A 23,169-nucleotide genomic window follows, 5' to 3' on the forward strand; every position below is an offset into this window, starting at 1 on the left:
GACAGACAGACCTGGAAGTGTGTACATGGAAGGTCTGTTCCTTCTTGCTGTCATGGGTTGTGTTGGTATTCAAGATTTTCTGGCAATACTTCCAAACAGGACCAACCACTTACGTCCAGTAGCACTGGCATTCCACTGGTGTTCAAAAAGGCATCTTTAGCAACAAGATCAGTGGTTTGATATCTGTAGACAGAAAGCTGAGCTTTCCTTTGCTAGAATATAATTTCCCTAAACACATACTGGAGGCATATTAGAATACCAAGAGAAAAAAGTCTGAATTTTCATGAAACTTTTGCTGGAGTAGGGGGCAATTTATTCTGTCTAACATGAGACATTTAAAAGTTATGAGAATATTCTCATAAATAAGAGGAGAAGTTACAGAGTTTTTTGGAGGGGTTTTTTCAAAGCAGCCTTTTTCCAAATAATTCACTGGTAGTACAACATATCCCACTAAACTACACATAAATTAACCTGGTTGTAAAACCTTTACACAAAGAATTGAGCTCTAGATAGAAGAAAGTTTATACAGCAAAAATTGCAGAGGTGACAAGGAAATTTAAGACCTAGCTGTGTAATACACAAACTGGGTGGCATCCCTATGACTTATTCATGAGACATGACTTGGATGGCATACACATATTCAAGAAACATATGCTTTAAAAGGAGAAAGGGTTTGATTATTTGTCCACTTATTTACTTAATTATTTCTCTATGCTTTAAACATAGAAGCATAAAGAGAATGAACTCATTTAAAGCCTTCAGGGCACAATGGTGCATGGCCAGGGTAATGATAACTACTGAATCTGTGCTGCCCATCACGGATGCTTCAGCCCAAAATCCAGGTGATCACAATATCCATGGTATGGTGGCGAGGCCATCATACCATACAGCTGGCAGTCCTTCCTTCTTCAGCCTTTCTTTCAATTTTATTTTTTTCCAATTTATCCTAGGAAAGGTACAGGAAAATGGCAAAGGGAGACAAGATTGTTTCTTAAAATAACAATTCAAAATTGCATTATATCTGTCTTTACTGGGAATGTATGCAGCACATGGCATTGAATTGCATGCTTAGTTCTGTTTTCATTCTGCCTGAGAACTGGCTGGATTGAGCAAAGGCTCCTGTTTAGACCATGGTATCACAGTTATTTTTGCTATGGAAAAAGAAAGGTTTATGGCAGAGAGTAGGGCACATCATCATCTCTTTCTCAAATATATCTGGGATGTTCCTAGGACCAGCCTGTATTCTTCCCAGGGCATTCTGTAATGCAATTTTCAGAGACAGATGATGCACTAAATGGATATTTCATTTGACTCATTACAGATATTCTTATATTGTTATGGCAAAAGAACAGAGTAATGGACAACCAGTGTGCTTAGGGTTGTTTGTGAAAACTGTTTGGTGATAATTTACCAAAGGTAAATAAAATTCTCATGAAGGTATTGAATCACAAAGCACAGAGGCAGCAGAGTTGCATATAGAAACAGCAACCTGGATTTGTAGCAAATACTGTTCATAAAAGGGATCATAATTTGGACAAGTTGTGTCTTAAATCACTGCTTTGTTTTGTAGAAATATGTTCATTTAGCTCTGCCCCAAAAGTGAGATAAGTAAGAGAGCTTTATACAGAATCCTCATCTTTCCTGTATGCTAAAAAAACCACCTCATATACAGAAAAATTGCAATGGCCCTGAAAGTAAATACATATTTTTTGTTTATAGGTTCAAAATGCCCTCGTTTCTGTTCTTAAGTTACATTTTACAACAGTGAAAGCAATTAAATCTTCATTGTCCAAGCTTTCAAGTCTGTATGGCAATACTGTCATGTACCCATTCCATTCGGGAATAAACTAATTCTCAGTCACATGGCTAAACAGATAAATGCAGCTCCTTAAGTTAATCTTGTTTTATTATTGAGTGACATTCAGATGTATGCTCTGTTTAGAGCTGTGGACGCTCCTTAGTTAAATATCTTGTTTACGGAAATAACCATGACTTGCCAAAGAGAAAAACAGTCAGAAAATTCTAAGAAATACAAAGGAAAAGAGGAACACAACAGCAATCATTAATTTTTCAGTTCTTGCGATTCAGAGGAGGAAAATCAGGATGTACTGCATGCTGTTTAATTTGTAGTTAATGACATTCATTATAATGACACATTAGACATTCAGAGCTTTGTCTTCTATTGTTTGGGGGATTTTGGAATGATGATATGTTCAGGTTTTGAAATGCAGTAGAGCTGCATTATGTTATATTATTTTATAATATAATAATTATATTATTTTGGCAGAAGGAAAATCTGTTTCTCCAGTGAGGGAAGGATCTGACCCTGGATGGATCCAAATTAGATAAAAAATGGCAGCCTCACTTGCAGGGACACCACAAAGGCAGCTGTTTTCCTTGTTTTTCATTAGGTACTGACAATGTGCCCCCATCAGTGCTGAAAAAAGGAGAATATAGCAAATTTAACCTTGGTACTTACTTCGTCTCCTACAGACAATTTTGCCATTGAAAAGGAAACACGAGCCTTTTTTATAAGAATGTTTCAGCAATCTTAGAAAATATTGTTTGCAGTATTTCTTGTCTGTTTTGGACAGTGGCCTGCTAGGAATAGATGTTTCAAACTCATTTCTAAAGTACAAAGGGTAGAAGTTCTGGTACTTGACCCTTCAGGAATTATAATGGAGTTGAATACTTTCTTAAAATCTGTTCTGCTAATTCAAATAATTGGGATTTTTCAGATGATCCACAACAGGAAAACTAGGAGTAGCAGAAATTCAGCAAACTTCTTTCATATTTGAGTAATGAATCAGAGGTGGCCAACTTGGTGATTCTGTAAGTAGATTAGGCATCCCAGTAGATCTTGCACACAACAAGAAAAACAAAAACACTAAATTGGAGTACTATGGTGATATCTGAAAGGTATGTTTTGAAGCAGAGTTTTTCAGTTACCCGCATGTCATTTATTTCAGTAAGTTTAGCATTGGTTTGCTTTGCCTAGCAAGAGAGTTGAAAACAGGGTGTCTGAAAGGAAGAATTAGAAACGGTTTTACAAAGATTTCTTAAAAAGTAATATCCTGTTTACGTGCTTCATCCTAGAACTGCACCTTCTCATTTTCTCTATGTGGTGCACCAGAATGTAATTTAGGTGAAAATAGTATTTTTATACCCTAAATACCCTAAAAATGGGTACATGGAAATCCAGTTAACTGAAACTTGCAAAACACCTAAATTTTCAAGCTTGTATATGGAGTTATTCAACATAAGAGGTTTACAAAGATGGGGTTCTGCCATAGTTTCCATTTTTATAATTTGATTTGTCTGTGATATCAGTTAGCAGATCAAATGCATTTAGAATGAAAATCTGGTAGAACCTGTGTATGGCAGGAATCTCTGATTTCAGTAGAGCTGACACTTGTTTCCAGCAATTCTGACTCCCAGCAGCCTACCCTGGCAGTTTCTGTGTGAGGAGATGGAGAAGGACATTGGGAAGTTTCTCTGGGTACAACTTCCTCATAGGGACTCTGGCAACATGTTCCTGAAATAAATATCTCACCAACACCAGATACTGCCACAGAACCTAGTGCCAACATGACTCATAAGAGGTACCAGTTTTCCTCCATTTATTTTTTGTTCTTTTTTCTTTTTTCTCTTTTCTTTTCTTTTCTTTTCTTTTCTTTTCTTTTCTTTTCTTTTCTTTTCTTTTCTTTCCGCACCTTTTCTTTTCTTTTTTCTTTTCCTTTTTCTTTTCTTCTTGAAAGGCATAAACTGCTTTAAGAATCAGCAACTCCTGTCTGGCACTCAAAATCTAAATTAATGTGGCAAACTGCCATGATATTCAATATTGATTTACAACAACATCCCAGTTCATAAACCTGCAGTAGTGACTTCTGCTGTCACATTATATGTGTGTAGTCAAGAAAAAGTATTTTTAAGTCACAAAACAATAATTCAGGAAATGGAAATGTTAGAAATCATCAATGTGTTGAACTAAACCACATAAGCATTAAATTTCTGACTGATGTATGCTGTTTCATAGTTTCGTCAGTATTAAAACAGAAGCTGCATGCCATGCAATTTTAAATAAAAAAAAATATTTAGAAAAGTGAATTTTAATAAAGAGATTACACTCTATCCTGTCTTGATGAGACCTTTTTCAAAGATTATGATTTTATCAATTGATATGAAATGTAAATCAAAGATCAAGAAATATAAAAAGGGACTTTTGCCTGGCCCATATGAATTTATAAAACTACTGTTCTGATCTGGAAGCATTTTACACTTCTGTTCTCCTTGGATAAGGTCATAAGAGAGAAGGGACAAATAACTTCATTGTTTACAAAACCAATTTCAAACTCTTCTCTTTGATCCAGTGATGAGGTCTGTCATGATTACTGAGGGATACATTATTTAATGTGCTGAAACTCAATAGAGTAAGTAAAGTAACTATTGATTAGCTTTTGCGAACATGAACACACTGGAGGGAAGTCTAGACATAATGCTTATTAAAAACAAATACTGCAGTATTCCACAGTAATAGATGTAATAATGTGGCTTCCAACAGCATTTAGAGCCATTACCATAGAATATTGTCATGGGGTTTATGAACAGAAGTGTACCTGACACGCTCAGACACACATCTTCAGTTGCTTCTGTGGAACTAATGTGGAATATCAGCTGATCAACTGTCATCTTTATCTATTATTTATTCTCTAGCCATATGTTTTAAAGGATTTTTTTTTTGCTGGGGTTTTTGTTGCTGTTTTGTTTTACAACTCACAGCCTGGTGCTGCAACTTTAAAGACGACATTCTTAAAGGATGGATTTGTTCAAGGGAAGAGTGTGTGTGTATCCAGTTGAACTGAACATGGTTATTTCTCAACAGTCACTGATTTCATTCGTCACTTTATTGCTTGAGTCAGGGGAGTGGATTAAGGCACAGGATGTCACTGCCACTTTAAGAGAGCATCCTTTTTGAAAAGCCAGTTTATTGTTTGGTGTTTATTTGAATAAAAAGCTCTTCTACAAAATGTGAGTTGCTTCCTGAGAGGAGGCAGAAGCTGAATAGTATTCTTCATGGGAAATGGAGTGATTTAGTGCACTGAGTCACTCAAAGAATTTGCTACAATCTACTCATTCCTGTGCAGAAATGAAAGGATGCGGCCTCATTGTAGTCAAACCCATAAAGCACATTGACAGCCAGGACAAGTCCTCAACAGTCTTACTGATCATATTGACCAGAAAAAGATTTATAATATTAAAAAGTCTACTATAGGTCACTTCAAGATTTACATGGAATTGACTAATGAGTAGCAACGAACAAATTCTTTCAGGACAAAGTTGGCTGCTCCAGTTCTGTTTGGCTACAGAAATAATCTGCTTTTGTCCCTGTTTTTTGTGTTAGCTGTAAAGAAGGCATGTTGGGATTGAAGTAACTGGTCTTTTTCTCAGGTATTTCCTGACCAGAAATCCACACTCACGTTAGCATTTTCTCTTTTATTGTCATCACACATTTTCTGCTAATCGCTAAATTAAGAGCACTTTGTTACAAAAGTATAAATACTCTCTTCTGACACAGTTTCAAAATTTTATTTCTTTCAATAACCTTATGTATTTTTTATTAGTTTGGGTTTGGTTGTTTTTTTTTTTTTTTCCCCAGTATTTGCTTTTATGCTGAGGATTTTTCTGACTAAACACCTATTTGAAGTACCTAAATTGGAGATTCTTAAAACTGATATAGGATCCCATAAATAACAACTGAAAAGAGAGTGGAGTAGCCTCACAGTAAACAATATGTTTAATATAAATGCCTAAACTGATATAAAATCCACAATAAGGTATAATAGTCATATTCTATAAATTTGTTGCATTAAAAAAAGAAAAATTCTCATTAACTGGCTCCAAACTTGAGATATCTTTTATACACCTACAGACCCCTTGATTAAAACTTCCCATTAACTTTCCCAACAATTTCAAAAGGGAAACACGGCTAGAAAAGGGAAAATGAATGTAAAAGCACTGTGCATGCTCTTGAGACAGGTTTTGCACATGTTATGCTTAAGTTAGATAAGCTTTTCTCTTAGAAGGGAAAATCATCATAGAGAAACATTTACAATTTTAAGATTGTACAGCAGGGTTAGGCAATAGAACTTTCTGTCACAGGTCAATCACCTTAAAATAGGTGCAAGTGTGCAGAGTGCAAAGATGAAAGTCTCAAAATGAATAAAAGATGGTAAGAGTCACAGAATCATAGAATCATAGAATTATTTGGGTTGGAGAAGACCTGAATTTTTGCAAGCACCTTTTTGCTAAGGGATTAAGGTGAAGTTTCTGGAATAAAGTCCTTGAATCCGAAACCATGTCTTGTTTCAAACCCATTCTGAAAGAGGTTCATCCAAACTTGAACTATTTGAATTTTAGACAATGGATTTATATTTTGGCTGTATTGTAGTTTTATTGCAGTATCTTTAATTCATCAGGAATAGAGAGATCTTAATTAAAAAGAGTAAGTGGGTAAAATAAACCAGACTTTTGCTTTCACGCTAACTTCAAAATCCTGGATGTTGCTTATTTCATTTCCACATCCTGTGATGCCCTATATGTTATAAAGCTTATCTTTTTTTTTTTTTTTTTTTCTACTAAAACAGTCTATTCTGTCGATTATAATGCCATTTTCATTTCCATTGTACACAAAGAAACTCTTCCCTTTCTCTGTAAATACATCTGTTCATCTACTCCATTAAAACACTACTTTTAGTAGCCCAAGAAGCCTATTAAATTATATTTGAGAAATGCTTTTATTTATTACTTTACCCTTTTTAATGTGGGGGTTTTTTTCTGTAAAAAATTTAAAAAGAAATTGGACTGTTAACATGCGGATTGAAATCCTTTTTCAACTTTGCAAGGGGATAGTCATGGATACCAAGTTTCTGCCTTCACACTGCATTAACTGCTTAGTTAAGAGAAATATGTAAATACTCTCCAGTATCAAAACTCATTTTTTTCTCTGTGCCAAAACAAGTAAGACTACTTCTGATATAATGTTGATTTTTTTTTTGAAGGTAAATTTTCCTTGGCTATCTCTCTATGTATGAAGCTATTGTTGGAACGTCAAGGTCAAGTTCTTCCACACATGGTAATGATGCTCATTTCCCTCATCCTGTACAGGACAATAAAGAGTGCTCTGAGGTAAAAAATGTAACTACATTTAAATAATTGTATTATATGGTAACACTGCTGTATCTATACATGAAATTTTAACAAAGGGTGAAACCTGTTAAAGGAATAAACATCAGTGAGTCATGACAAAAAATGCACAAAAATCATTACTACATGTTTGATGCTTCAGAACTCAAGGAGTAACAAAGAAATAACTTTTTTTTCAGAGGAATTGGGGGTATTTTTGTTTTATTTTAAATTGTGTGTGTGTACTTTCCTAATCTTTGGGGATGTCAGTGATACAGCACCTGAAATCTCCTAAATCTTAGCCCCAGTTCTGCATCATTTGTGAGAGGTCTAAAGTTGTGCAAAAAGAACCCCTAAATATGCACATATCCAAGCTCCTCTTCACTAAAGAGAAATGATTCTCATATCTCAAAGTGACAGCCATCTCTAGAAATCACAGTGACCTATTCATTAAAGATCTGAGTCCCATGTGCATGGTAGAATTCAATAAATGATGTTATTTTCTGAGCAAATGCTATATAACTCTATGGTCTGACATTCATAAATATTTGTGTCGGGCAATTACCTGGTAAAACTTTAGCGTATTGAAGAAGAAATATTAAAATAAACTCAATGTATTTGTTTTATTTGGTTTTTTGTTTTTTTTTTTTTTTTTTGGTCTTCAAGAAGATTTGACTTCTGTCACTCAAGTTTAGACTTGCTTCTTTTGCATGAAGAATGGGATAAGCTCTCCACATCAAAAATATCATCTTGGCCAAGGTCATTTAATTCCATTGAATCAGAGCTGAGACTTCAGCACACGGAGACATTTATAGCCTGTTGTCATTTTGGCAAGTGACAGAAATAGAGGGTGGAGCAGGTGCCGAGCAAATTGTCATATTTTCATAGCAAGGCCGGGGAACTTTGTGATTTATGGATGCTCAATATACAACCGTGACGCCCCACAAGTGAATACACAAGTTTCAAATCTGTAACCAGCTACGGTTGGAATTTGCTAATCTCTGCCTGCTGTAGCTCATTCTGTACAGGTCCTCGAGCTTTGTACAAGAAAGTTTTGACATTGGGCTCTGTAAAAACACACACAGGATCTTGCCAGGGCTTGTCTGCAAGGACAATAACACATTTTACTAAGTCTGTAAAGCTTATCATTGTTCATAATGTCACACTGTTGAGAACTGGAAAAGCAGAACTAATAAGGCCTTTCTGGAACAATTTCTAATGTTCCTTGAAAAGCAAATGTGTGGTTTTACTTATTATGTTGAATCAAGGTAAGCCAAAGCGCTGAATAAAACTATCAGATATTTCTCCACCCTGAACAGACAATAAACCTTTCGTAGACAGTATCTAGGTATCCTGTTTAGTTGGGATCATATACTTTTTGCTTTATTTTTCAGTCCTCACCAGCTATTACCTTTTATTTGTGTTTCAAAGGGAGCTACAGTTAGTGTCTTTCACTATTAATAGAAACATAAAAGCAAAGGAAAATTCAAATGGAATTTTAAAAAAGAATATGCTGCATCTTAAAAGAAAAGATCATCACCTTTTTCACTCACAAGTGGCTATTCACAGAGCAAGACCCTCGATAAATGTGACTTTTAAGTGAGAAGCTTCCTAGAAATATGACCATGACTACACAGAGCTAGATGTTCTTTTTAACACAACACATTACAAAATGTTACAATGTAGTGTATCCTGGAGATTACAGGAAGTTCATTAACAGATTTAGAGGTTCCATTCCTTGGAAATTGGACCTAGAATCACCGCAACCCTTGCATCTTGAAAATTTATGCCATTTCAGAAAGGTCTTCAAAATATTTTCAGAACATCTGTTTAACAAAACCCCAAAAAGCCAAAACAACTTCACAGGTTTCCATCACTGAAATACATCTATTAGCAGCTAAGGATAGCTTAGACCCAGTGTTACTTAGTAGAATCAGAAAAATGTCACGTGCATAGTTTCCAGAAATTTTCCAAACTATGGGCACTATGAGATTGGAAGCTTCCTGATCAGAGGTCTTTTGAGAGAGAGAAAAACCAGAGAGAAAACTGATGTTATTTGGCTCCTGTTCTATCACAGTAGAACCCAACCCAACTAATTTATGTGGCTAGCTTAGAGAACTCACCTCATGGATATCCTTAGTATCTCATTAATCCAAAGTACCTAGAGCTCCATAAATATCAAATCGAGATGATGAAAGGAAAATGCCTTTGAAAACCATCACAGGCTTTTGGTCTGTCTATTGTAGCTCCTCCTTGACCACACTGACTACATAAGAGATGATTTTCCTTCACAGCATGATTCATTCAGTGCACATGAAGTATTAGCCTTTCCCATTAGAGCTGTTTCTTTGAAGCTCTGCCACAATCTCCAGTTGTCATTCTCCGTCATTGAACGGGGGATGCTAATTCCATTGCTTTCACACTGAGATGATCAGCCACCAGACACTCCAGTAAGAGCACCATGATTCAGAAGAGGGGGCAAAACTCCCTAAGTCAGGGCTGAATTTGGATTCTCACTGAGGAATTAGTGGCTTGTTCCTGTAAATTTAGGCTGCATTGCAGTGAAGTTTCATATACAAGAATATCACCCATCATTTAGGATGTGCATTTTAGCATCTGTATCTGGGCACCCAAGGAACTCAAAGGGTGATTAGTGAAGCAGCTGTGGATTAAAAAATCTGCAGGTTAGGCAGTGAAGAAAACACTGGGTTTTCTGGGTTGCTGTTTGGGAGTTAGCTCATGTCTCAGTTAAAGAGGGGGATAAGAAAAAGAGATAGCATCCTTAGGGCATGATGCTGTCTTTGCATACAATACAGTTCCTTACATTTGGATTTGTATGGGATAGCCATGGTTAACAGTTTCAGAGTGGTTTGCATATCTTACTTCCAATTATATGGTTTGGATGTTATCCTTATGAACTTTGCATGAAGGAAATTTCAAATGCAAATGTACTGCCATCTTATTCTGAATCTTGGCCCTAAATGTGGGAAGCCACATCTCTAGAGGGATTTTGTACATTTCACTCTGGAGGAAAAAAAACCAAAAAACACTTCTTATACTTATTTCATAATATTTACTTTAAAACATATTTTTAAATTTTATTTTATAATTGCCTCTGGTGGGTCATACACCTTTTACCCTTTGAGCAAAATTCAGAGCTTTTCAAATTGGCAGTGTTTGTTGATTTCTATCTAAAGCATACACGTTCAAATGGAATAAAACATGCTTTATTACACTGATGAACAAGTTATTCATTTGACCCTCAAAGAGAAAACTACCTTGATAATACACCTTTGAAATATGCAGCAATTTGGTCGAAAAATACTCTGATGATACTTTCATGGCTGCAATTTATCTTTTTTTCCCCTCTTCTCTATTTTAAAACATATTGCCAGATTTATTTGCTATAGTATTAAGTTTCAAAGCCTAACCATTTCTGGCCCAGCACTTCTAATGTGATACAGTCCTTTGACTCAAAAGTCTCATTCTCAGATATTAAATCAACATATGCCATTATGACTCAACATTTATCTGTGGGATGATGATTGAATTCATAATTTAGAGCGGCATCTGTATAAATAGATCTCTACTAATAGCTGTGAAAGATAATCTTGCCATGTTTCTTTTTATACAAAGGGGAAAAATTAAATCAAGAAAAAAGATCTTTAAAAAACTGTTATTCATACATCTGTTCTTCATCTGGATACCCTTCAAAAGATCCCTCCCTCCACACATGCGCACACAAATGCATTTGTTTGAAACTCCTGTACGTGTCACTTTGTATACCTTACATATAAAAGTAATTTACACAAATTTTAAGTCTCCTTTTTGTTCCAGCAGTGATGCAAAGAAATAAGCCCCAGAGGACCTCACTATAAATGAAAGCTTATAGTTTAAGTGTTATTAATTAAATCACTCTTCAACCAGGTTAGACTTGGAGCTACTCATACTATGCATACCTGAACAGACACTGTGCTAAAATCCACATCAGTAACTACATCCTGAATTTGTTTCTCATACTTTATAAGCAGAGGAAGGAATTGGTAGATATTTCTAGCTTTGCCTTTTTTCTCATTTCCTTTCTTGCAATTCCTTCGCAGAAACCCAAAGCTGACATTGTTTTTCTTCATAATGATTTTTTGAAATTGTGAGTCATTCTGCAGTACTGTGCATATTGCACAACTGTCAGCAAAGACAAAGAATTGGTCATGTCTTCCAGTCTGTGGTGCTATGTATCCATAGCAAGTGCCTCTGTGATGGGTGCTATGGCTTCCATGTTCCATTTTGCAACTGCCACTTTTCATGTTTTCACTTCACTTCTTCCCATTCCTTTCTTCACCTAAAAAAGGGGGGTTATTGTTTTTAATTATTTCCATGAGAATTAGAGACTGACAGTGACAGTGAACCTGTCTTTGCAAACACAGAGCCAGCATCAATGTGCAGAAATGAAAAGGAGAATTACTTAAGATTCAGGAGACATGAGACTAACTTCTCATGGGAATTAAAATTGGGTTTTAGCTTACAATAAGTTCAAGAGAAGAAAGATGAAACTCAAGTAAAAATTATCCTCAAAATGTGTGCCATATGCTGGAAGATTTTGAACAGTTTTTCTCTTTTTGAAAGATACCTGCAGTATAATTTCAGTACAGACTCACTAGCTGTATCTAAAAGGTATGGGGATTACCCAGCTGCATGGTCAAAGGATTACATCTGAGAAAAGGCTGTACCAGATTATTTACTTCAGACTGCCTCTGAAACTTATATATTCAGCAGCTCCAGTGCTGGAAACTCCTTCTGGGAAAAGATGAATGCCAGCAATGCGCATACAGATTTAAAGGGCATTTACCATTTTACCCCTTAGGTTTCCACTTTAGGAAGATATTTGATTTGTGGATATCTGCCCTGCTTCAATGGTACACCACTGATTTAACAGGAGACATTGCTTCATCTCGGAGCTTTGATTTGGTTCTGGGTTGAGACACCTAAGACTTTCATCAGAAGGTACCAAAAGATATTCCAGATGTTTTTCTCTCCCCACCTTGCACCCCAATATAAGGATTGCTATCGGTATGAATAACATTTCCAGCATAATTGGAAGGAGAGTTTCGCACTCCAGCATCAGGTCTGAAAATGAGAGGAAGCAAACAAACAGTGATAAACACTGATGGTAAAATGCCCTAAGCAGAGAACAAGGAGGAGGGAAAATACAGAGTGGGTAGAAATGTGGTTCATTTTAAAACTTAATTTAATAAATTGTGCTAAAGATGCTGAAAAATGCATTTAGCTCTCAACCTCCAGGACCATACATTGTGAACTAGCATCTAGCCATAATGGGGTTTCTGCTTCATCAGCTGCAATAATTATTTTTCTTGATTTGCCTTGGTCATTTTGTATAACAATTTCTCAGTATGTATATGTATGTGTGCATGTGCTTTTGTCTGCATTTCCTTTGATTCCTTTTTCTTACTTATTTTTCTTTCCTATCAAAAACTGAACCAATCCAAACCAAAACATATCAAGAAGGAACATTTAAGGTGATTTAAGACACATTCAGATGACTGACCTTGTAAATATTTTTTACAAGGAAGTACAGCCTCCTGGACAGTGCTCACTGCAGACCCTTTTTCTAGACACTTTTCAGAGAATGAGGGTGCCATGGAGCTCAAGGTCCATGCTTGTTCCTCAATATGGCAGTTGATGTATAATGCTTCCCTTTTTACTGTAGATAGCATACCTGCTATCACTAGACTCATTGTGAAAGGATTAAACAAGGACTCAGGGTCCTTAGCAGTGCTCAGCAGACTAAAGGACTGGATTTGCATCCTAGGGACTTTAAAGGCATGTTGTGTCAAACACTTAAAATCATCAGTTATTTTTTTCACTTGATTTGCTCAAAAAGTGGGTGACACGGTTGGGAAGTGGCTGTCAGTTTTTCCTTCTCTCCAGAATCTCAATAAGACCTTTTGCTCCATTTAAATGCTGGTCATGTTCCACAAATCTCAGATTTTTTACTTTCTTCAATGAGACATACTAGTGCACATGTTCTTGAGAATGCGTGAGCGTGTATGTATTAAAAAAACCCCAACCTAAACAACAAAAAACAAAGCCTAAAACCACACTGATATGGATCACGCTGTGATGTGTGTTTATATCTTTTTGATCTATATTTTCTTTTATTAACCATCCCCTTGCCCTGTAACTGAGAGTGTTAGCTACTGTTTCTCAATTACACCCACTGGTAAAACCTGCCCTGCGGGGTGTCTCGCAGCGGTTGCCCTTCTACCGTCAGCTCAGCAGATGAAAAGCAGATGGAAAATTCCAGGGGTTCAGGTCTGAATGTTTCAATCATAAGTTAGCATAACATGGACTGGTGAGAGCTGTGTTTTGAGTGTGCTATGCAAAATGAGACAGCTGCACTCAAGCAAAGCTGTTTGCACAGGAGGCTTAGCTCTGGAAAGTAGGAACAACAAACAAAGGATTCAAGGAATTCACACTCAAAGAAAGCGCAAAAATAAAAATGAAAAAAGTGAGTACTGGGATTATGCGTAGCAAAGAGAGTTTGTCTCAGACAGGGGGTCTTTTAGATCAGGTTTGCTTCTGCAGGAGGAGGAACCATACCAATTAATAGATATCCTTTAGCTGAGGCACTTGCGTTCAGCTTCAGGAGGAGAACAAACCTTCAATGAAAGAAGACATAGCCCATTTGAGCATCATCCTGAATCATCAGCTTTCCTCTCTCCCCCACTACCCTTCCTCTTCACTGAATGCAAAGGAAGTCTGGAGTTCCTAAATTACATATGTCTGTAGATGCTTTGAAAAAGCAAACTGGCTTGTCAGTCAATCATCAAAGCACATAAAAAGAGACTCTGGACAGTGGATGGGAGATGACCTGAGTTAAAAATCAATCTCAGAAAAGGCTCAAAAGTTCTGTTAAGACTTCTTTTCCATATTGGAGTGAAATTTGGACCTCTCACTACCTCCAAAATTAAGACCACTGACAATTTTTATCCAAACTGAAGACTGATGCTTATGAAGACCTCAAATTACTTCCCACACATGTTCCTCATTCCTATTAATTTTATTTATGTATTTAAATCGTTGCTCACTGGGATACTCTCATCAGATGCACATTTTGCTTTTGGGAGAGTTCCCAGAGGAGAGGCAGTCAGAGAGTATTACCACAGCCTTCTTCATCACAACACAAACAATATCCTGCAGCATAACTCAATCTAAGCTAGCAGGCAGCTGCACAGAACAGTCCCCCTATCAATTAATTTTGATAATAATACTTAGCATGTACAAAATATGTTTCAACTTCAAAGCACTTTTCAAACAGAGAGGGCCAAACTGGGTCTGCCCCGGTGTGGCTGTATTTGACAGAAGAAGGGTAATGAAAAAAACTGCATTGCAAATGCCATTCTGCAGCTCTCTTGTCTTCCTTTTTTCTCCACCCGAACTTGGAGTGATTTCACTCGTTTTTCCATTTTATTGGAAAATATGCAGCCACTTCAAAGACTCATCACTGTGATGTTTTCAGGGGGGTTACAGTCAAAGTCTGAGCAGAGACTTACTTGGTGCATCTGGATAACATGTAGGTTAAACTCTCACAATTTTTAAAATTTTTTTGTTTTTCTGGTTCAAGATCAGAAAAATGCTACCGGCCTAGTGCTGGAGTGAGGTGGTGTTGCAAAATTCACCATATCTTTTTCATTTGTTCCTGGTTTCTATTTTGTTTTCCATGTAAGGATGCCAGTACAGTGCACCACAGTTGAGGATTTAAGTGGAACAGCTTAAGAAATTTGTTTCCTTTTCACCCTCTCCTTTTTCCTGCCCCATTTCATGTCAAATCAACTTCAAATGTTCTAGCTAGAATAGGTGCTGATGTCAGAAACCACTTCTATTTCCTTTGATATATTGCTCCCAAAGTAGGTCTCTCTGCACCTGCTGGACAAAAAATGTGCTGTAGGGAGAATGAAGTATTTCTAATGTCATACCTGCTAAAGCCATGCTCATTAATGCTTCCATTTTCCTGTTATTGTGAGACGTGACTCATAATACATCCACATATTAATAGCAAACCCATTGACTACTAAGAGGATGATACTGTAGGGGACTATTTAGTATCAGATGAAAAGTCGCAACCACGTGTATAAAAATAAACTAAATTTCTGTCTCATAGGATGTTCTAGGGCTGTATCAGCTCTTGACATTGCTGTGCACCAGATGCCAATTGGGGGTTCACTCATCTTTATTTCAAGTACTGACACAAGTCGGCTTCTGAAACAAGACCTTATAAGAGAGCCACAGGGAACAGTCGCTCTGTTCTTGCACAAGGAGTAAAATTAGTTTCAACTCAAAAACAGAGAAAAAAAAAAAAGCTGCTATGCTTCCAGTATCTTCAGTATCTTTCTCTCCCTCTCCTTTCTCTTGTTTTTTTTTTCCTTTTTTTCTTTTAATTTATTTTTTATGGATATAAAGCACATAAAGAAAAATATACTGTAGATCAGCTGCAATCATTTTGTCATTGCTGAAGGATATTATTATCTAAAAAGCATTTATGGAAGAGAATATATGATCCATATATTCATAAAATTTGTTCAAATTGGTTTAATGTTCTCAACAATATATCACACAGCTTTTTCTCTGTTAATCACATGTTTCTTGAAAACAGGACACATATATCTCTGTATTTTACCATATCCTTTGTTTAGTTTGTGTATTCTAAATATATGCTGACAAGATAATTTAACTTATTGTACCATTTTGGAATATTAAATAATGAGGATTTTTATTTTATCTGTATCTTCTGGACTTGCTTTTGATCATTTAAAATCTAACAAGAATCCTGAAAGCATGCATTTCTGGAACACTGAATTTCAAATTGTATCATCAAACCGTTTCCAGTATTTTTTACATTCATGTTCTCACTGGGAAGATGCTATATTATGCCAGTGATTATTTATGTGTACAACTCTAATTCTGGAACCTTCTTTAAATGTAAACCATTCAATCCATAGTAAGAGAACTTAAGGTATGTTTTTCAAAAGCATTTTAATCCCTAAATCAGCACTGATTTGGGAAAAAAAGTGCTGGCATTTGAAAAAAAAAATGTTTGTGAGGTTTTGACATTCTTGTTTTTTCTCTTTAAGTTCTTTCTGTTCGAATATTTACAGATTTTTTTACATCATTTTGTGAGGTTTGGACATTCTTGTTTTTTCTCTTTAAGTTCTTTCTGTTTGAATATTTACAGATTTTTTTACATCATTTTGTGAGGTTTTGACATTCTTGTTTTTTCTCTTTAAGTTCTTTCTGTTTGAATATTTACAGATTTTTTTACATCATTTTGAGAACTGTGTTGTGACTCCTGCTTCTAAATATTTATAAAGCAGAAGAGTTTATTGCAAGTGTGATCACACTGTGAGATGAACAGAGACTTCTACAAATGCTTCTCCTTCTACAGGTATTTCTTAGTGGCTTCATGTGAGTTATTACATTGTTTACCCACAAATTTTTATGACATTTATTTTTAATTGGAACTTGATTACTATAATCACAACAGAGCATGAGGATTGCTAGTAGTTTCATCAGAACAAAACTTTCTTGGATCACACAGAGAAACAGCATATGAACCATGCATTCCCAGTGGCAAAATCTCTAGGATAAAGGAAAAATGTAGAAGTATGTCCCTCAATTTTCATTAAAATTGCGATTGAGTAATTATATATTTCCTCTATGAACCTGTATTTTGGATGAGTTAGTGCTGTTCATTAATTTTAAAATGGGAACAGGGCTTTTGATGCAGCACTGGATGTTTTACAAAATGGTAAGTATTTTTTGTGAAAATACAATCTAATCTGATTTAATCTAGAGGGATTTGCCTGAATAACATTTCCTGGATCACTTAAGGCCATTTGATGTTCTTTTATCTTGGGTGACTGTTGCTTTCCCATTTCTGGTTTCCCATATTTTTGGTTGTTTATTCCTCACATGGAATATTTGGGAAAGTCTTTTGTATCTTTGTATAACATATCACAGAAGGTAATAACCTGAAAGTAGCTTTAATCCTTATTTCAAATAAATTAAGGTAATTTCTATTAGCTTCGACCTTGGAGTTTTTCACAAATGAGGGATGTGTTCTAAACACTTTGACTTAATGGTTTTGAGTAATTTTTTCTTGTATATATGCCCTAACTTCAAGAACTTACAGGATGACAACCTTTCTTAAAAGTTGTGACTCTAACAGCCAAGTAGTTATAGTCATCCCAACCATCCCAAGGGTATTAGCAAAAGTTAAACGAATAAATTCTAGAAAATATCAAAGAAATAAAAATTTCTAGTTAGCATGTCTTCACTTCAAACTGCTCCTAACTGCTTTAGAAAGTCTGAGTTTTCAGAGTAGGACAGTAATAATATAGCTCATTAAATGCTCACATTAATTCACTCCACCACCCTATGTCCCTGTCATATGCAGTTCAAATTTGCTCAAAAGTTAGTTGCTTTCAAAATAAGTCATCATCCTATCAGGATCTGAAGTGTGCCCACCTCCACTCCACCCCCCTGGGGCTCCATGGACATTGCATTTAATTTAATATAGGGAAAATCTGAATTGAATCTTGTCATACTCCCCCCTGGGGAAAATGTGCTTCACAATGAAATGCTGCAGACAAAAAGGGAGCACATGCAAGCTTGGGAGCCGTGAGTCTTCCCAGACATTCATTTGCATATCTCCTCTCCTTCTCAGTGGGCACTGGAAACAGAGCTTTGTATTAGTCCTGAAACAAGCTGTTCCTCATTAAGTATCAGGGGTGCCTAGTGGATTTTGGGCAGGCTGTTTTTGAAGACACCTTCTTGGACTTCCTGCTTTCTTTCCCCGCCTTTTTTGCTCTTGAAAACTAAGAAACAAAAATTTATTACATAATGGTTCTCTAGACGTTGACAGTTGAGTTACTGAGGGTTTGGAATACTCAGGATGGATGAGTAGGCAAGAGTAGCAGATGAGGTCACCACCTGTGACCTGGATTTCTAACGTTCTGAGATTTGGTTTGGTTCCGTAAGTTGCAGAATTTTGTGGTAAACCATATTAAAACTCTCCAGGACTCAAGGTAACCACAGAGATGAAGATATTTTGGTTTCTTTGGCAGAGTATGGAGTTAATAACCTACTTTTTTTGCTGGTTAACCCAGTTATTGTGGGTTGCCTACTTGAATTAACGTGGGCCACCAGATGTCAAAACACACCGTCATTCCATCTGACCTGGGTAAAAACCTCCCTTGCTAGCTTATATTTTAAAGCAATTCCTCAAGTTTCAACTTATGCAGATGGCAGCATTGTTCCAAAACAGCACAGATGCTATACTTTTTTTTTTAATAAAAATAAATTAGGTGGAGGATTGCCATTACCAGGTCACAACCCCCAGCTCTGTGTTTGCATTGTTTCTATTTCTTTGTGCTGTACCGCATGAAGGGAGTTACACTTTGTATCAAAAGTGCTGCAAATGTGCAGACATATAGGAAAATGTGTGGGCAGGTTTCCATGGCTGCATTCAGAGATGGAGTACATAACATTGAGACTAAGTTATAGCTAGGAGAGGTTATAACTAAGAAGAAAATCAACAGAGAACACAAAACCCCACTGTCTTCACCAAAACCATTTTATCCACTCGTTTACTTTTATTTCGCCTTTCCCTGAAGAATAAAAACAAATCCACCAAAGTCTTTTTTAATAAAAAAACTTCTCACCACTGCAATACTTCTCTATGTTATTTTGGCCTAACTTTATCTCACCTCAATACTGATATTTAGAAAATGGAGGCATAGCTTAAGACAGGTGCCTGGATGCTGTCATTGTCAATGGAGAGTTCTAGCAGACCCATACTTTTAATTTCTTCTTTTTCTTATTTCTTCAGGAAAATATTGTATGTCAAGAAAGAAAAAAATTGCGAAAAAAAAGAAAACCATGTCATTTCAGGTTTCATTGTCTCATGTGCCATCTTGTTAAAGTGCAACATTTGGCTAGGACTTTCTTGTCAACTTACAATTCAATGTAAAGTGACAACTGCAGCCAGACATGGTGTGAGTTCTAAAAGGATGTGTCCATCAACAGAGCTTTAAAACTGGGGGGAGGGACTGGGGGGGGAAGGTTCACAAAACAGAGTTATAGTACTTTTCCCCCTAACAATAAAACATTAATTATATTTACATTTCAAAACAATTTGAACACTTTGAGATTTGTTTTTTGGTTTTTTAAATTTATTTAAAAATATTAATTGAAGCTGTATGCATCTAGAATTGACGTAACCTGAGACTCTTTGAAAGATTCTTCCTTTTATACTGGGACTGACCAGTTCAAGAATGAGTAATGTATCTTGAATTTCAATAAGACATCCAGAGGTAACTCAAATAACTGTCCCCATTCTGTGCACACTAAAAGAGACCTTCTTCACTCTGAAACAAATACATTCATATAGGTAAAAAAAAAAAAAAAAAAAAAAAAAAAATTGAAATTTCCCATTTCAAAAAGATTAATGTAAACTTACACTGAAAGTAATGAATTTTTTTTTTTGACAAATTTTATAGTATTCCAGATCAAAAGGCACCATTATCAGATCAAGCTGATATTATCAACCGTATCTTAAATTTTGCAGAACTAGTAATTTTGGTACTTTGATTACAATTTGCACTTTGTTAAACATTTGGTTAGAAAAACAATTGGCACTGACATACAAATGTCATAAACCCCTTATTCACTGACATTCTTATAGTTTAGTTTTCCTGGTAAATTAGTTCTTAAAAACCAACAACAAACTCAACAAGAGAAGAAAAAAAAAACAACAACAAAAAGAAAACACAAAACCAACCAACCAACCAAAACAACAAAAAACAAAGCCAAATTAATGTTTCCCAGTTTTGGTTAGTATTAATACAGCATGTTTGTTATGAATTTTAGCTCTGTACTCCTCTGCAAGATAATGGTGCTTTCAAATCAGGAGTTTTTCCTATCTTAAGCTACTTTGATGTTTAAATAGAAACATTTTCCTATCTTTTTGATAAAATAAACAAGTTGATCTCTTAAAATTTGACATTTTTCTCTAGACCTCAAATCATTTCAAAAGATATTGACTGACATTTTTCTCTTCTTCACTCCTCTCTTACAATGATCAACATAAAATACAAATTCAGTCTTTCCATATTTGCCTCTCCACCACCTTAGATGAAGATAAAAAACTTTTTCACTTCTGCTTAGAACTCAATTTTTTTCTTTTAAGCAGGGACAGTAAACAGTCCTTATCTTTATGACTTCATCTAAGTTTTTTAATAACTAAATCTTTTTTAAGGTCAAAGTTTTTGAGAACACAATATTCTACACCATGATATGCAATATTCCTTTATTCATAAATATGAATCACCCTGCATAATTTTGCTCCTTGGTTTATAATCTTTCCTGACCATACAGAAAATGTGGTCTACAGCATAACTAAGCATCTTCTGTGGTTATCAACCTAAATAACATAGTAACTAGTGAGAGACAGAGGAAGAATGTGTGATTAGGAGCTGCTTCTGCTGCTGTCCCTGATTTCATCTAACAGCCACAGTCCCCCCTGAAAAAACAGGTGGCTTCAAATGCTGATTGCATATAATTTTGTTTTTAATGTTACACATTTGGAATACCATGAACATAAACCTTTGATGACAAAGAAAAATATTTAAACAAACAAAAAAACAACCCATCAGTTCTTAATTCTAAGTGAGTCTACTAGTGCTCTCCAAAAGCCAATTAGGTATATTGAACAGCTACTGGTGTTAGACTATTCTGGTGTTTTCATGAATGCGCAGAAGCTACTAATCTGCTATGGATGTCACATACTAAGAGATATGCTGAGCTGCCAAAGCATACATTCAAAAAGTTACTCAATATAGTAGTATAAAGCATATGGAGTATATTTATATACCCTCCACTATGTACTGAAGGGAAAGGTGTGCTATAAAAGACCTCATAAGCACACAGTAGAGTGTGTCACCTGCTCCTGCACTCTATATTGTTATGTCAGTGAGTGACTTTATTAGCTAGACAAGAACTGCAGGCAGGCAGTAAGTGATGTATATTAACAACTTCTCTCAATTATATCAGGTCCTGACCCTGCTCTTGTTGAATTCCATGGCAAAACTCCCACTGACACCGATTGTGTAGGCTTGGGATTGCATTTATTAGCATTTGGAGACTATCTTTAATTTTAACTGTATTTTATACGGACTTAAAGATAAGAGAACATTCATGTCGTTTCCCAAAAGCGGGAAGATAATCAGTGGCTGAATTTAAGGTAGTTTCTGAAGGTCATAGCTGGAATTACTGACGACAGAACTGAACTCACATTCTTGGTTTTTGCAGATGTTCAAAGACAGGCAGAGGTGAACTGAAGTGGGATATATGTTTTGGAAGGGTTAGAGGACTTGTTCAGTGGAAGGTGTTGCACATGACCTGCACAGATATTGCTGGGTTTGCAAGTGAACTCTGAATGGAATGAAGAAAAAAAAAAAAAATAGTTTTTCAGTGTTAAAAATTTGAGATTGAGCAGAATATTGGACAAACTGACAAACTGATTAATTTATGCCCTTTTTAAGGACTTGCAATACCTTACAATTATGCACTGTGTACTCAATCCCAAGCAAGGGAAACTAGGTGATTGCAACTGATTGAGGGTGCACAGAAACCTGACTGACAGCAGACACGAGTACATAAACCTGCTTAACAAGGATATTTAATGTAAAGTGGATGTGTTTGGTTACATATAAATACTCTCTCCAGAGTTACACTTTCCTGTCAGATTTTATACTACAAAAATAAAGGGTTCACATGCAGCTACTGGCACATAAGGCACTCACAGCTGTTCTTGAAGGAAATAATTTCTATCACCAGCTGTAGCTCTCCTCCCCAGGGATGCAACCTCTACAGTTCTGTCCCTTCTCCTCTATTCACTCCTTATCAACTAAACATTTAAAAAAAACCATGGAAATTAATAAACACACTCACAATATTGTGAATAAGTGGAAATCTGAGGCTCTTCACAGCGTATCACACAGGACTTTGCTTGAGCCATAGATTAGAGCTATTTTATGCCACGTCCTACAGACCAGTTTTTGTTCCATCCCCCATGGGTTTCTATTCTTTCTGTTTTCCACTTTATTCATACTTCAAAAATGTTTTATTTATGAAGTCATGCCTGGTCCATAAAGTCAGGACAATGGGCTTAAATATTACAGTGGTCTAGCAGAGAATGACACAAAAAAGGAAAATGAACTAATTTAATGTGGCAGTGTGTGTCTCATAGAGTACACATACTGACCAGGAAGAGACCTTTGCTCAGAGGCGTAAGTGTCACTTGAAGATGCTTTTTAATCCATTGTTGGGCATATGGGCTAGTTGTGATATCTATATGATAGCCTTGTTTGCTCCTGATATCTGCTGGTATGCAGAAACTCATTGGTAAAGGAAGATTGGTTTGGGAGGAAAACTAAACTAAAAACAGAAACAAAAGGATATTGCAAAGGAACCTTTATGCCCATGGAAATGCCTTGTAAATTTCAATAGGAATGAAAATACCACATTTTTGCAAAAATAAGCATGGTAGTTTCAAGCTTCAATTAAATACCACTGCATTGAAATGCCAGCACATGAAAGCATTTTATGTGTGCAACTTCAGAGGCTTCAGTGGAACTTCAGCTTGTACTTAGACTTAAGCACATGCTTAAAAAGTCCATCAGTTTGGGTTCTTAATATGCAATGATATTCTTTCTGCAGTCTTTAAACTACTTATTAATTGTTATTGGTCATCTTACTTCACTCACAGTTTCACTTCTATAAAGAGAAGTATCATAAGGATTGTGCAGAAAAGTTCTGGTTTGCTATTGAAAAAATTTTACCATTTTTCTACGATGAGCATTCTTTTAAGCCTTTTTTCCTCCCTCCATTTACTATGTTATGTAGTAAAAC

At 35.9% G+C, this 23,169-nt stretch overlaps 1 long non-coding RNA gene across 1 annotated transcript in view; it reads left to right on the top strand.

The window, feature by feature from the left end:
* The window catches only part of LOC125319533, a 17,637-nt gene extending 1,000 nt beyond the window's left edge, over window positions 1-16,637 (top strand). Inside the window, exons 2-3 of the long non-coding RNA XR_007200790.1 lie at window positions 7,059-7,185; window positions 16,510-16,637. This is a non-coding gene — a long non-coding RNA (uncharacterized LOC125319533). The remainder of the gene's footprint in view (window positions 1-7,058; window positions 7,186-16,509) is intronic.
* The last annotated feature ends 6,532 nt before the right edge of the window (window positions 16,638-23,169 follow it).

The sequence above is a fragment of the Corvus hawaiiensis genome, chromosome Z (genome assembly GCF_020740725.1).
Source record: "Corvus hawaiiensis isolate bCorHaw1 chromosome Z, bCorHaw1.pri.cur, whole genome shotgun sequence".
Lineage (NCBI taxonomy): Eukaryota > Metazoa > Chordata > Aves > Passeriformes > Corvidae > Corvus > Corvus hawaiiensis.